Source organism: Oxyura jamaicensis (genome assembly GCF_011077185.1).
Source record: "Oxyura jamaicensis isolate SHBP4307 breed ruddy duck chromosome 5 unlocalized genomic scaffold, BPBGC_Ojam_1.0 oxy5_random_OJ106697, whole genome shotgun sequence".
Lineage (NCBI taxonomy): Eukaryota > Metazoa > Chordata > Aves > Anseriformes > Anatidae > Oxyura > Oxyura jamaicensis.
The window spans coordinates 9,316-21,071 of NW_023303984.1; the positions used below are offsets into that span (position 1 = coordinate 9,316).

An 11,756-nucleotide genomic window follows, 5' to 3' on the forward strand; every position below is an offset into this window, starting at 1 on the left:
TTGTATTCACTTTTTATTAGGAAAGAGGTGCATAACCATGTAGGTTTCAATGATAGATAATAATAATCAGGAAAAGAAATACTCCCTGGTGAGGATGAAAGGTATGCTACCTTCTCAGAGACTCAATACTATATCTTCAGGAAAAGCTGTGTACATACAAGAACACTGTCCTGGAACATACTAAAGGAGTTGACTGGCTTTGTCGACTTCAAAGTAAAAGCCTTTGCTATACCCTCTTCTCATATCTAATCATTTTTGCCTTGCACACACCACCTACACACCTAACACTTCACTGACAATGCTTGCCTTTCCCCACTACCCCCAAACACAATGGAAAGTTAATTGAATGTTTTATGCTTTAGCAATATCAAAGAAATGAAAAGAACGTAGGTTTCAACTGTATTTCAATAATAAGTGCATTAATTTTTACCTTTTAACTGACACTTGTACTAATTTCCTTAAATGCTCTTTTTTACTCTTTTTTGATCTGTCTGGCTTTGTCGGGTCTGATGATGAGGGCTTACTTCAAATGCAAAAAGATTAGCTCTCTTTCCTTTAATAGCACAATTATAGCTTGTGTGATGTCTAAATCATGAAAGATATCAGGGACAGACTTCTAAAGTCGCATCATTTTATTGCAAAAGTGGTAGTAATCATTTTAATATCAAAATTACTCTAATTTCTTAGTGGCATTTAGGAACCGTTGGGCACACATACACATACACACAAAGATTAGTAGCCATTTACTTCTAATTTGACTTAGACAATTGTTATAAATAACACAATGAAATTAAAAAGCTCTGTGTTATATTTTCATCTCTACCCAAGATGTTGTTCAGGCACTAGAAGAATATTGCCGCATCAAAGCAAGAACCAAGAGATCCAGCTCAACGTTTTTAGATATGCCAGAATCTACATTTCATTTTTGGATTTAGTTCAATGTGGGACTTAGTACTAAACTCTAAAGAATGAATGTGCCTTCCTTAAAGATATGTAGTATGTTTAATCCCATCAATGCTTAGTCTACTTTTTAAATCCTGGATTTAATATACTTTACCACAAGAGGGCAAGATGAAGATACCCTTCCTCATACTGGATCACACTAATCCCTCAAGTATTAGTATTAGTTATATTATGACATCAAGAAGAGTCCCTGTTCAAGATGAGGGCCTGCAAACGATGAAGTGGAATACAAATATAAGGGAGAAGGAAGAATTAGTTTATACTCCAAACTTTGATTCACAGCATTCATGGAATGGTCATTGCTGGCCAAGATAAAGAGGAATGTCAGAGCTCAGACAAGGAAGCAGCTACCTTTTTCAAGAATATCCAATGAATAAACTACACTACTTCTGCATTAGAGATAAAGTTTTACAAAAAATAATAACACCCCAAAACAAATACATAACATGTCGTATGCAAGAGGTGAAAGAGGTGAAAACGGAAGACTTGCAGTCATCTTTTTCAAATATTTTAGGATATTATGTCTAATAAACAGTAGTTTCAAAGGAGAATTTGATAGTTAAATCCAGGATCAAAAATACAAATTGTTCTGGGAAGAGTGAGTACTAGCTTTGATAAATTTTAAGTTCATAACAGATAAAGTGGAGCAGTTTGACCCATTGTCAGTCTATTTTAAGATGAACATTTGCTAAATTCTAATGAAAAAATGTAGCACTTAAACTTTGGCAGAAGGACAATTCATTTTTTTTTTTTTTTTTTTTTTTTCCCCCGAATTGTATAAAATTGCATGGTACTGATTTTTACTTTAAATACAAGCAATAAATATGAGCTGCAACAAAAACTAACAGCTATTGGCCATATCTACATGGCTATGTTATACAAGCAAAGTTCACGTCAGTTTCAAGCACACAAAATTTATGTCTACACCATATAGCTTATCATGCATTAAGCCTGCTCACACAAGAGCCGATTTTCTAGCGTTAAGAACAACTTGCACCTTTTTGACGTGTAGGGCTATAATCAGTCCAGCCAATCAATGCTGTCTGCACCAAGAAGCAAGAAAAAACCTGAGCAGCTATTATACACCATCAGCTAACTCCTAACCACTTCAGGCAATTCAGCCTGAGAACTTTTAAGTCAATTTACATTAAAACATATCCTTCCTGCCTGTAACGTGCTATGCACATTAGGATTATTTGTTTGTTTTGCATTCTCAGAAATTGCTGGTGAAGCACAGTGATTGGGGAAACACACTGTGCCTCCAGCAGGCACTTGAGAAAGTTTATAGGGCAAACAAGCTCCCAGTTTCCCTAGTCACAGTCAGTAGATTTACATGTTACTATAATGAGAAAGAACAATAAGCTGTCATTCATCAGCAGATACTATACGAGTCTGTCCATGAAGAGAAGATACTGGAAGTGGATAATCTTCACATTCTTAGGCTCTGCTTTGAGTATGTCGACCTAGAGAAAAATAGCAGACAAATACAGGCAGACCAAAAAGAAACAGCAGAGGTCTGGAAAACCTCTGGAAGCAAAGCTGATAGTTAGTGTCATTTATGAGACTGAGCAAAGTAAGTGAGGAAGGGGTTGTCTGCACAAGTTTCACTTCTGGGACTGACTTTTGCACAAACCCAGAACAATTAGAGGATAAACCAGCTTAGGACTTTTTGCTCTGACACATCACATTGTGGAATGCATAATGTGGATTCATGTCTTGAACACTGGCCCATTATCCTATAAACACAAGCAATGAGATCCTGTACTCAAATTTTAAGCAAGCTGTACTCAAATTTTAAGATCCAAAACACAATATGTCATTTTGTTTCAAACTCTTCCAGAGATTAGCATCAATATTCCCATCCCAGCACAACAGGACAAAGATAGGCAAAGGATGGTTACAAAAATATTAGTAAAAATGTTCTCTTTAAACAACTGAGATGTGCATGCTTGAGAATAACATATGAGATGAATGTTGTATGCTGTTGTTTATTTGAATTTCATTTTGTCTTCTAAATACATTAAGTTCTGTGTTTCTTACCATTTAAATATGATGAATGGGGGGAAAGTTTTGCTTTTATCATCTTAGTATAAAATAATAAAATTTAACAAAATATTTTCCTTTCATTTCATGAATTCATGATTATAGATGGAAAATAAAATTTTATTTTAACCACCAATAAGATCGTCAAACTTATTGTCTTATGTTACAAAGTTAAGAGGAAATGAAGATAAACTTTGTTACAGAATTTCCAGAACAGAAATTTTAAGGAAGAGACCAGAGCATAAATAAGACCCGAGATGAGAACTTTTTACTACAATGCACTCAGCTCTTTCTAGAATCTCCTGCACTGATTTATGGCAATAACAATGAAGTATATGGCAAGAAGTCTTTTTAACCTTTAACATGTATATGTATTGTCCTATATACCTCTGCCATTATGATCCAGTCTTCCTCTCCCTCTCTTGCCAAGCTTATCGAATTTCTATCTGTCTACATCATCTACAATTTCCTGCTGAATTAGTTTCTTGTAGCCTACTCCTTGAACCTATTCAATCATATTTTTAGTCTTTACTGCACTGAAACTTCACAAGGGTTTTCTATTTTTCTACTAGACAAGTTTCAGGGTCTGAATCTTCTTACATCTCTCTGGGACATCTCAACAGCTTTCCATATAACCAGCCATCTTTTCTCTATGAAATCTTGTCCTCAGCACCTTATGTTATTCTAAATTCTTGCGTTCTCCTTGCTATCTAAATAACACCTTTTGATGTCTCACTGAGTGAGACATTCCTAATCACTATTCACTACTGTCTGGGGTGACCTCCCACCCCCATCTAAAGCTGCCTTTTTTTACTAACATGTCTTTTCCACAATGTGATATGTGTGAGTAAGTAAGTATTTATTATGTAGTAGCTATGAAGATAAGAAGAAGTCAAAGCTATAGTAGATAAAGATGTTAAAGCTGCCTTTAAAAATAAAAATAAAAAATTGAATGAGCGAGTGAAAAAAAGTATAAGGAGGCTAATTTAGCCTTATGCATAAGCTTCATAAATTCACATGTGCTCCAGGGAGGAAGATAATGCAACCCTAATAGAGTCTTGTTGAACTTGGTCATTTAGATGGCTAACCCTTTTCTAACATGGTCTTTTCTATATTAATAACTGTTCCAACTGATGTCTTTTCCTATTAGAGTGATATTCTGTCAGCAGTTTGGGCCTGATGAAAAAGACGATGAGGCAGTGAGGCAAAGCAGTCTTGGCAAAATGGAGAGCATGATATTTGGCAGGATCTAATGTTAATTCCTTACAAACATCTTCAAAGAGTGTTTTTAATTTAAGTCAAAGGCTAGAAGTAAACTCTTTCTTTCAGACCTTATTTGGTAAAGGGGCAAAAGAGTTGTCTACTGTAAAATGACATTGTTTTTCCAAAAAGGAGGCATCAGACCACTTGGTCAGTATGATCTGGCTTTCCAGATTGTTCTCATAGCTTTTCAAAAGTATTGCTTGTATTTTGGATGACCTGTACTCTCTTCCTACACAGAGTTCTCTAAAGCTTGCCAGGAATGCAAGCTTTTCTTATTTTTTTTTAGCCAGCAAAGAGTGTGTGGAATTAATGTAGTTCACACAGTGGGTCAAGTCTTGGTCTTATCATCTATATACATGAATTACCTTTTCTTTTTTTCTCATGTTTCTAAGATGGTTTTGCCCACTTTGGATCAAACAGTTCCTGCAGCAGATAAAAATAGATGAGATGCAATCACACAGCAATGGCACTGACTTTAGTCAGATTAAATGCAAGAAGAGGAGGTCAATTCTTTTTTTTTTTTTTAATTGCAAGTGGCTAATTCACTGATTGCTAAAAACTATTCATGAATAATTTATATCTCAAAAATTAAACTACATATGGGATGAGTTACTGGGGAGAGTAAGGAACCATAAACCTACAACTCTTCTTCTCTATAAAATCTATGCTGAGCTTTAACCTGTGTATCTACTTCTTAGTTCTTTTAATGATTGATCTTAATGTGTGTAAATAGCTAAGCAATTTATAAAAAGTTATTAAATTATTTATCAATTTTAAGAAGAAATGGTGATGTACAAAATAAATACAAAGAAAATAAAAACCTTGTAGGCCAAAATTGGAGCCTGTAATTTGTCACTGCTTCACTTACAGATTGTGATGACTTTGTTTCTCCATTCCAGCCCACTTATGGCATTTTTAATGACCATAATGTACTATATATGTGTGTGTATATATACACACACGCCCAAAGCGTCCAGGAGGTAGTCTTCATAATGAGCTTCTTCATCATAAAAACAAATATGAACACAATGCTCAATTCATTCATTTTTTTTATCAAGCACATCACAACCATTTACATATTGTGGCTTATAGGCATATAGTAAGACATGAAGACCTTCACCATTCCATTTTACAGACAAAACATTAAGGCACAGAGAAGTGAAGATGAGCACTTCATAAACAAAGGTGCCCAGTTTGAGACATTTGGAACCTGGCTGCTGAAGCTCTTTGAACTACAAAATTACAAAATTACTTTAAATGGAACTGCAAATGTCACCTTCTGAAGGCCTAACAAGCAAACAAGCTCCTCTCAAATTTACCAAGCAAGATTGGTAAGCTTTTCTTTGAAAGCATTAGCCTAAAAATCATGCTGGACATCAGAGCTGTGTCTCACTGACCTCTCGGCTTTGTTTCCATACCATTATATCTTCATTTTCTGTCTTTGGGTGGAACTGTAGCCTGAAGGTCAGTGTTGCCCAGATGAAGAGGACAGTCCACACTGCTGACCTTTGCATGAGGCAGGTGTGCAGGATCCTGCTATGGCAGCCAAGGATGCTACACAAACTGCATCCAGTGGATGACACAGTCCAATCTGAGCGATGGCAAATGTTAATCCCTGACACCCCAGCAGTGTGAGTTGTGGGTCTGTAGTCTAGTTTCCTGCAGGCCTACTGCTTTGTGTACCGTGTAACACCTGGGACACCGGCTTGGACTGATCTAAGGGGAAGAGTGCCACCTACTGAACCACCCACACGAGCTATCAGCGCCTTCAATTCAGGAGAACTCTATTCTATTGAGAGCCTGGACACAGTATGAAGCAAATTGTTTGCCACAAATTTGAGCAGGAAAACAAACATACACAATCAGATTGGAATGAAGTGAAAAAAAAATGTGCTGGATCATAGAGCAGATGTTGCTAAGTGTTACTAGGCAGTGCCGGAACACGCCTGTGACTGTCATGCGTATGTCAGTGTGCAAGAAAATAAAGTGTGTACTAAATATACTGATTTGTGATATTCACTCAACTAGAGAAAGACTAGACTGAGCTTTTCTCTCAACCATTTACCAGTAGGGTTGCTGAAGCCCACCAGAGAAGAGGATGCAGTGTTGGATCATGTAAAAGCAAAACGTAGAGCTTAAACAACTCCTACTTTAAAAAATTTTATTTCCAGTACTCTTATGGATGCTTTTATTTTAATCTTGAGATCTGTCAGTCTGTCTACACAATTTCATAACTATTATGCAGCTGCTTAGCTTGCACTGCTGAAATACTTCCACAGCTCATTCAATAAGTCCTGTTTTATTTACAGCTACCATCAAAATCACCTGAAAATGACATTTTTCATGTAGAATCCATTGTGTCACAAAGTTCCATATTTATATCAACATCTAAAAATACATAACTTACTTGGAAAACACAGCTAGCTTACTTTTCAGTCGTGCTCATGTTCTGAAGTAATGTGGAATTTAGATCTTCAGCAATATTCCAACCTCAAACATAAAAAACAAACAAACAAAAAAAAAAAAACAGAAGTGAAATAGTTAAACATTTTATTATTCATGTTGCATTCATAGTAAATTGTGTAATAGTTTTCATGTCTTAATTACTTAAATTTTATATTGAGCTATAGTGATATTATCTCTCTTTTTGTCTCCACACAATTGTATTTTATAATAGCTTTTATTAGGGCCTACATGAATGGAATTTAAAATGAACACATCATTTCTGTTACTTCCACAGTTGAGAAAAGAGAGCACTTTTCTGATATTTGGTGTGAAAAGTGCTTTCCTTTCTGTTTTATGACATATAGCAAATTGTATTAGTTAGGGACATATTTTGAGCAGGAAGGTAACCAAGAGGAGTACAGAACAGATCTGCCACTTTTAGTAGCTTCATCTCTGTCTGCAAGGGGGTGCAATGCCCAGCGTATCGTGGAGGAATATTTCCCTCCCCACCACCACCACCACCACCACCACCACCCCCGAAGGTTTGCTCTTGTTCTTATTGAAATAAAAGGCAAAACTTCCACTGACTTCCATGAGAGAAACAGATACACAGACTAGTGCATGTTTATACAATGTCTACCTACCTCCGAAACTGAGGTCAGCTCCCCTGCCTCACAAACTGCACCTGCTCTGCCAGCAGTGCCTACCTCGATACCATCACAAATGCCTCCACAGTCTCACGTTGCTCCTTGCATTTGGGGAGTCTCCTTGAAACCTAGCTGCTAAGCCATTTCCTTCACCTTTATGAAAGCCTTCCTAAAGTCTCACTCCTGCCAGCACACCTACACTCAATCTGTGTGTGGGATGTGTAAATAAATTTAAATAAACATTTGTTTTCAATTGTTAACAGAACTAGCAAGGCATGCACATCCATGGCTTATACACACAAACAAGATACCACAAGATATCAAGTTTCTTCTGAGCTGCAGGAACTGCCTGCATGCTCAATATCTCCCCACAGCAAACACAAGGTGAGGCAATCTCCCCTCACCCACCTGCACGGGGGGCTGAGCCCACTCCAACTGCCAGCTGCTTGTTAGAGGCTGAGAGGATGCACAGGGGCAGCTACCATGCGTCAGCTGCTACATGGTAACCTTTTCCTGATCAACGTGCTCAGTCAAATTTATTACTGATACCCTGCCATTTCTCACAGGTACTTTTGGAACTGTAGAATAATCAATTGAAATGTGTCAATAAATACATATTATGAAACCAAGGAATTTTTTTTAAATTATTTTTTTGGAAGTGGGTAAGGTAGGGCTAACTTGAATCTATTAGTTCTATTACAAAGCTAATCGGCACATAGACTTTTGCTCATTCTTTTGTTATAATTCAATAAATGATACTTAAAAGCCTTTTTGAAAAAAAATCTGGAAACATCAAAGTACAATAACAAACTATGTACAGTTCTTAGGCCAATGAATGTCAGTGAAAAAGGAAGGCAGACAAAGAGCATCATTCCAAAATGATGATGAATTATTATTATTTTTTTTAATCTGAATTTCACTCAGCCCTCTGCAAATCTCTGCTAGTGAGCATCAGTCTCCCTGTTCAAACTATGGGCCAGATTCTGCCTTCAGCTATCATGCCAGTAAAAAAAGGAACTTTAGTTTTTAATTTCTTCCCCTCCCTCCCCCTAAAATTTGTGAAATGTCACCCTATTCTTTCCATTTTACACACTTCAGTTCTTTGTACAAATGCCAGAATTTGCCTAATCGTCCCATTCAGTCTTTCTGTTTACTGCCTTCTTTGCTGATATCTAAGAGCAGTTCCTCATTCTGGGCGTTTTTTTAGTCTGAAGATTGGTTCCGTTGCTTTTTTTCCCCCCCTCTCTTTTTTCTTTTTCTTTTTTTTTTTTTTTTTTTATTAACATGTCCACACTGTTACTAAACATAAAGGGTTTCTCAAGGAACCAATTTTACCACATTTGTTTGGGTGTTATATGGATGTTCGGAATAGAAATCAAGAGTACAAAAATAGATTTTCTTGATTTATGAGACATTCCTGTTTTCAATTCACCATCAGTATGTGCAGACACGATGCAGTCAAGAAATGAAGCATCTGGTTCTCCCACGTTTCATTTATGAACTTTAGCACCAGATGTAAATCATTCATAAAATCCCAAAGTGTTGGAAGAATCTCTTCCTTCATTTCAACAAACATATACTCCAAGTACTGTACCTAACACTTCACATCATTTGTTACAAATGATGGGATCTGAATTTTAATGACTTCCAGAAATAAATTTTAAGAAGGAAGAAAAAACGAAGGAAAACAGGTGAGTGTGGCATTCCTTGTTTCTGACCGTGAATTCTCTTTGAAACCAAAAGATGTCACTTTAAGTTATTACAAACAAAGTCTGTACATGTTATTACCTGCATGCAGAATGTTTTGAAGAGAACAAATCTATTAGCTTATAACGGTTCTTCTCCCAAATCCTTTCCATTAGTGTCACATTCATGTCAGCAAATGCTGATTCAACATCAGATCTGAATTGCCTTCCTATTCTTATCCGCCAATCGCCCTTCCTCTCCTCCTTCAATCCCTCTTTCAGTCCCATTTGTTCAGAAGGCTCCTCTTGCCTTTCTCTCAACATCTGTAATCCCTTCCTCCTCCCTTCCCACTCCTTTGTCTCACTGTGTGCATTGAATTTCATAGGATAACTCACACTTTGGGAATTAAGCACCTGCCAAAATAATTATGGGATCGAGGCCTATTCTTTATGTCAAGGAAACCTGTCTTCTTCTCTGTGTAGAAGAGTCTTTTCAATGATTATGCATTAAACAACACTTTCAACAACAGATCAGTCTTTTCTGGCCCTTTTTTAGTACTACGTTTCTTACGTATTAATTTAAGTGCAGAATTGTCAGGCATGCATTTCATGCACTGAGATTGCCTTATACCACAGAGGGCTGAGGAATTGCAAAGTGCAAGGAAAAATATAGCAAGAAGGCTCCCCTAAGGACCCTTGCTGGAAAAACCTGTCCACGAGGGGCCAGAGAGGTTAAAAGTATTCACAGAGTCACAGACCCTCCTCAGCTCTGCGCTACACATACGTGCCACCCAGCTGCTTTGCAGGCTGCCTTTCAGGGCAGCAATCCTTGCTGTCCTCTCTCCCAGCCCATAAAGGAATGGGCGTAATTGGCCCCAGAGTACAGATACCAGCAGTAGAAATCTTATGGTACCATTCATATGCATCCAGTAATAATAAGTCCCTATATGAAATTTCTGACACCAAATTTTTCCTTATACTTTAGTGGTAATATCTGGCATTTATTTAGCTCTTTATTGGCAACTTTTTCATGGAGCATGAATCACAGCAGTTGCTGTGCACCTAGAGTCACATACAATACAACATTTACCTTCAAGAATGGACTTGAGACAAGGAAGTGCCTCTCCACTAGCGGCCAGTCTGTGGGTAGTCTACACAAATGGATAAAGCCATGGAGCAGCCCCCAGATAACCTCCAGCCTGACTGATGTGCAACACTTCCTACAGGGCCATGCTGGGAACATAGCGGGTTGCTTTAAGCAGGCTGGAAACACAGCAGGGGCAGATCCATTGGCTGCAAATCTCATGCAGAAATCACAGCTGCAACTACAGCCCACACTTTATAGCACAAGCTGTGGATGCATTCCTTGGGTGCCCTAAGCCCTTGGGTGGAGAAGGATTCTTCCCAGTCTCTTGCAGCCTTGTTCTCCAGCACAAGCACCAATTGTTCTGCACCTGCCCAGGGAGAGTTACAGCTCTGCTTGGGTTGGTTCCCCTTACCACTGGGAAAAGATAGAAATAAAAATATCTCTTGTCTCACAAGCCAAACTCGGTGACTTTTGAGGTGAAGCAGAGCAGGTGTTCAGCAGGGCAGGCAGCAGCACTGCACGGTATAGTTTAAGGCACAAAATGAACAGCACTGTATCAAATCTAAACTTCAGGGGAGATTTATGTAGGCACAGGATAAATACTGAAAATGAAACCTGGACTGAATATGGGAGTTAACAGCTCCATTCCTGAGAAATGTGATACAGGCATTTTAATGATGGCACGTGCTCAGCATCCCAGCCTCCCACATTACCCCAAAGACCATCGCCAGGAACATAGCCAACACCCTGCTGAGACGTGGGTTATGGAAGGCAGAGCATTTACAAAACACCAGCATCACCCCTCTGTGGTCACAGGTCCCCTGACTGGTGTTAAAAGGTGAGCTTGTCACGCGGAGTGGTTTCCTCTTTCCATAAGTAGTTCCCACTGATTTCAATGGGCAATTTGTGATACAAGATGCTGCTCAATGTCAATGAGACCATCAGACTTTGACTTCTCAAAGTCTGTAGTGGCAAACAGTGAAAAAAATACATAATATATTATTAATATTTATTTGGAATTGCATCTAAACATCAATGTGTTTCCAAAATAGGCATCATTATTACAGCCTTGTCATTTTTTTTTCTTTTCTTTTTGTCTTTTTATCTATACTGGCAACCTTGTCAAAGCCAAAAATAAATAAATAAATAAATAAATAAAAACAGTCTTAGCAACAAAAGTTCAGATAAATGACTAGTCATGCCTGCTATTTGAGAAATATTTTGTTTCTTTTATTTTACTCCCCACCCTCTTACCATGTCAAAGGCTGCAGCCCTAGCCTTTCAGAACTCTACAGGCACAACTTACAGTCTCATCGTAGTCCCACAGTGCTTGGGTGGTCTCCCTCAAACTAACCAAGGAAGAAATAACACCTCCTTGATCCATAATGCGCTCATCTATTTCCCTTGTCTGTTCAGACATCCTAGGCCAATGATTTATTTGCAGAGGTGAAGCTAGGAAAATCTCCCCCCTTCCAAACACATGCACACATACTTTTATAAACTGGCTGAAATATTCAGTAACTTCCCAAAGGGGAACGGGTTTCCCCCCTCCCTCTCCTATATGTTTTATACGGTTTCCACTCTTATTTGATAAATGTGTTATGACACACTATTTACCTCGGT

The 11,756-nt window shown here is 37.9% G+C and overlaps 1 long non-coding RNA gene across 1 annotated transcript; it reads right to left on the reverse strand.

The window, feature by feature from the left end:
• Positions 1 to 618: 618 nt before the first annotated feature.
• LOC118157420 lies at positions 619 to 8,166 on the reverse strand. Its single transcript, XR_004746634.1, has 4 exons — positions 7,359 to 8,166; positions 6,677 to 6,759; positions 4,635 to 4,692; positions 619 to 2,699 (listed from the first exon to the last, which is right to left on the reverse strand). It is a non-coding gene; the product is annotated as an uncharacterized LOC118157420 (long non-coding RNA).
• Between the last annotated feature and the right edge of the window lie 3,590 nt (positions 8,167 to 11,756).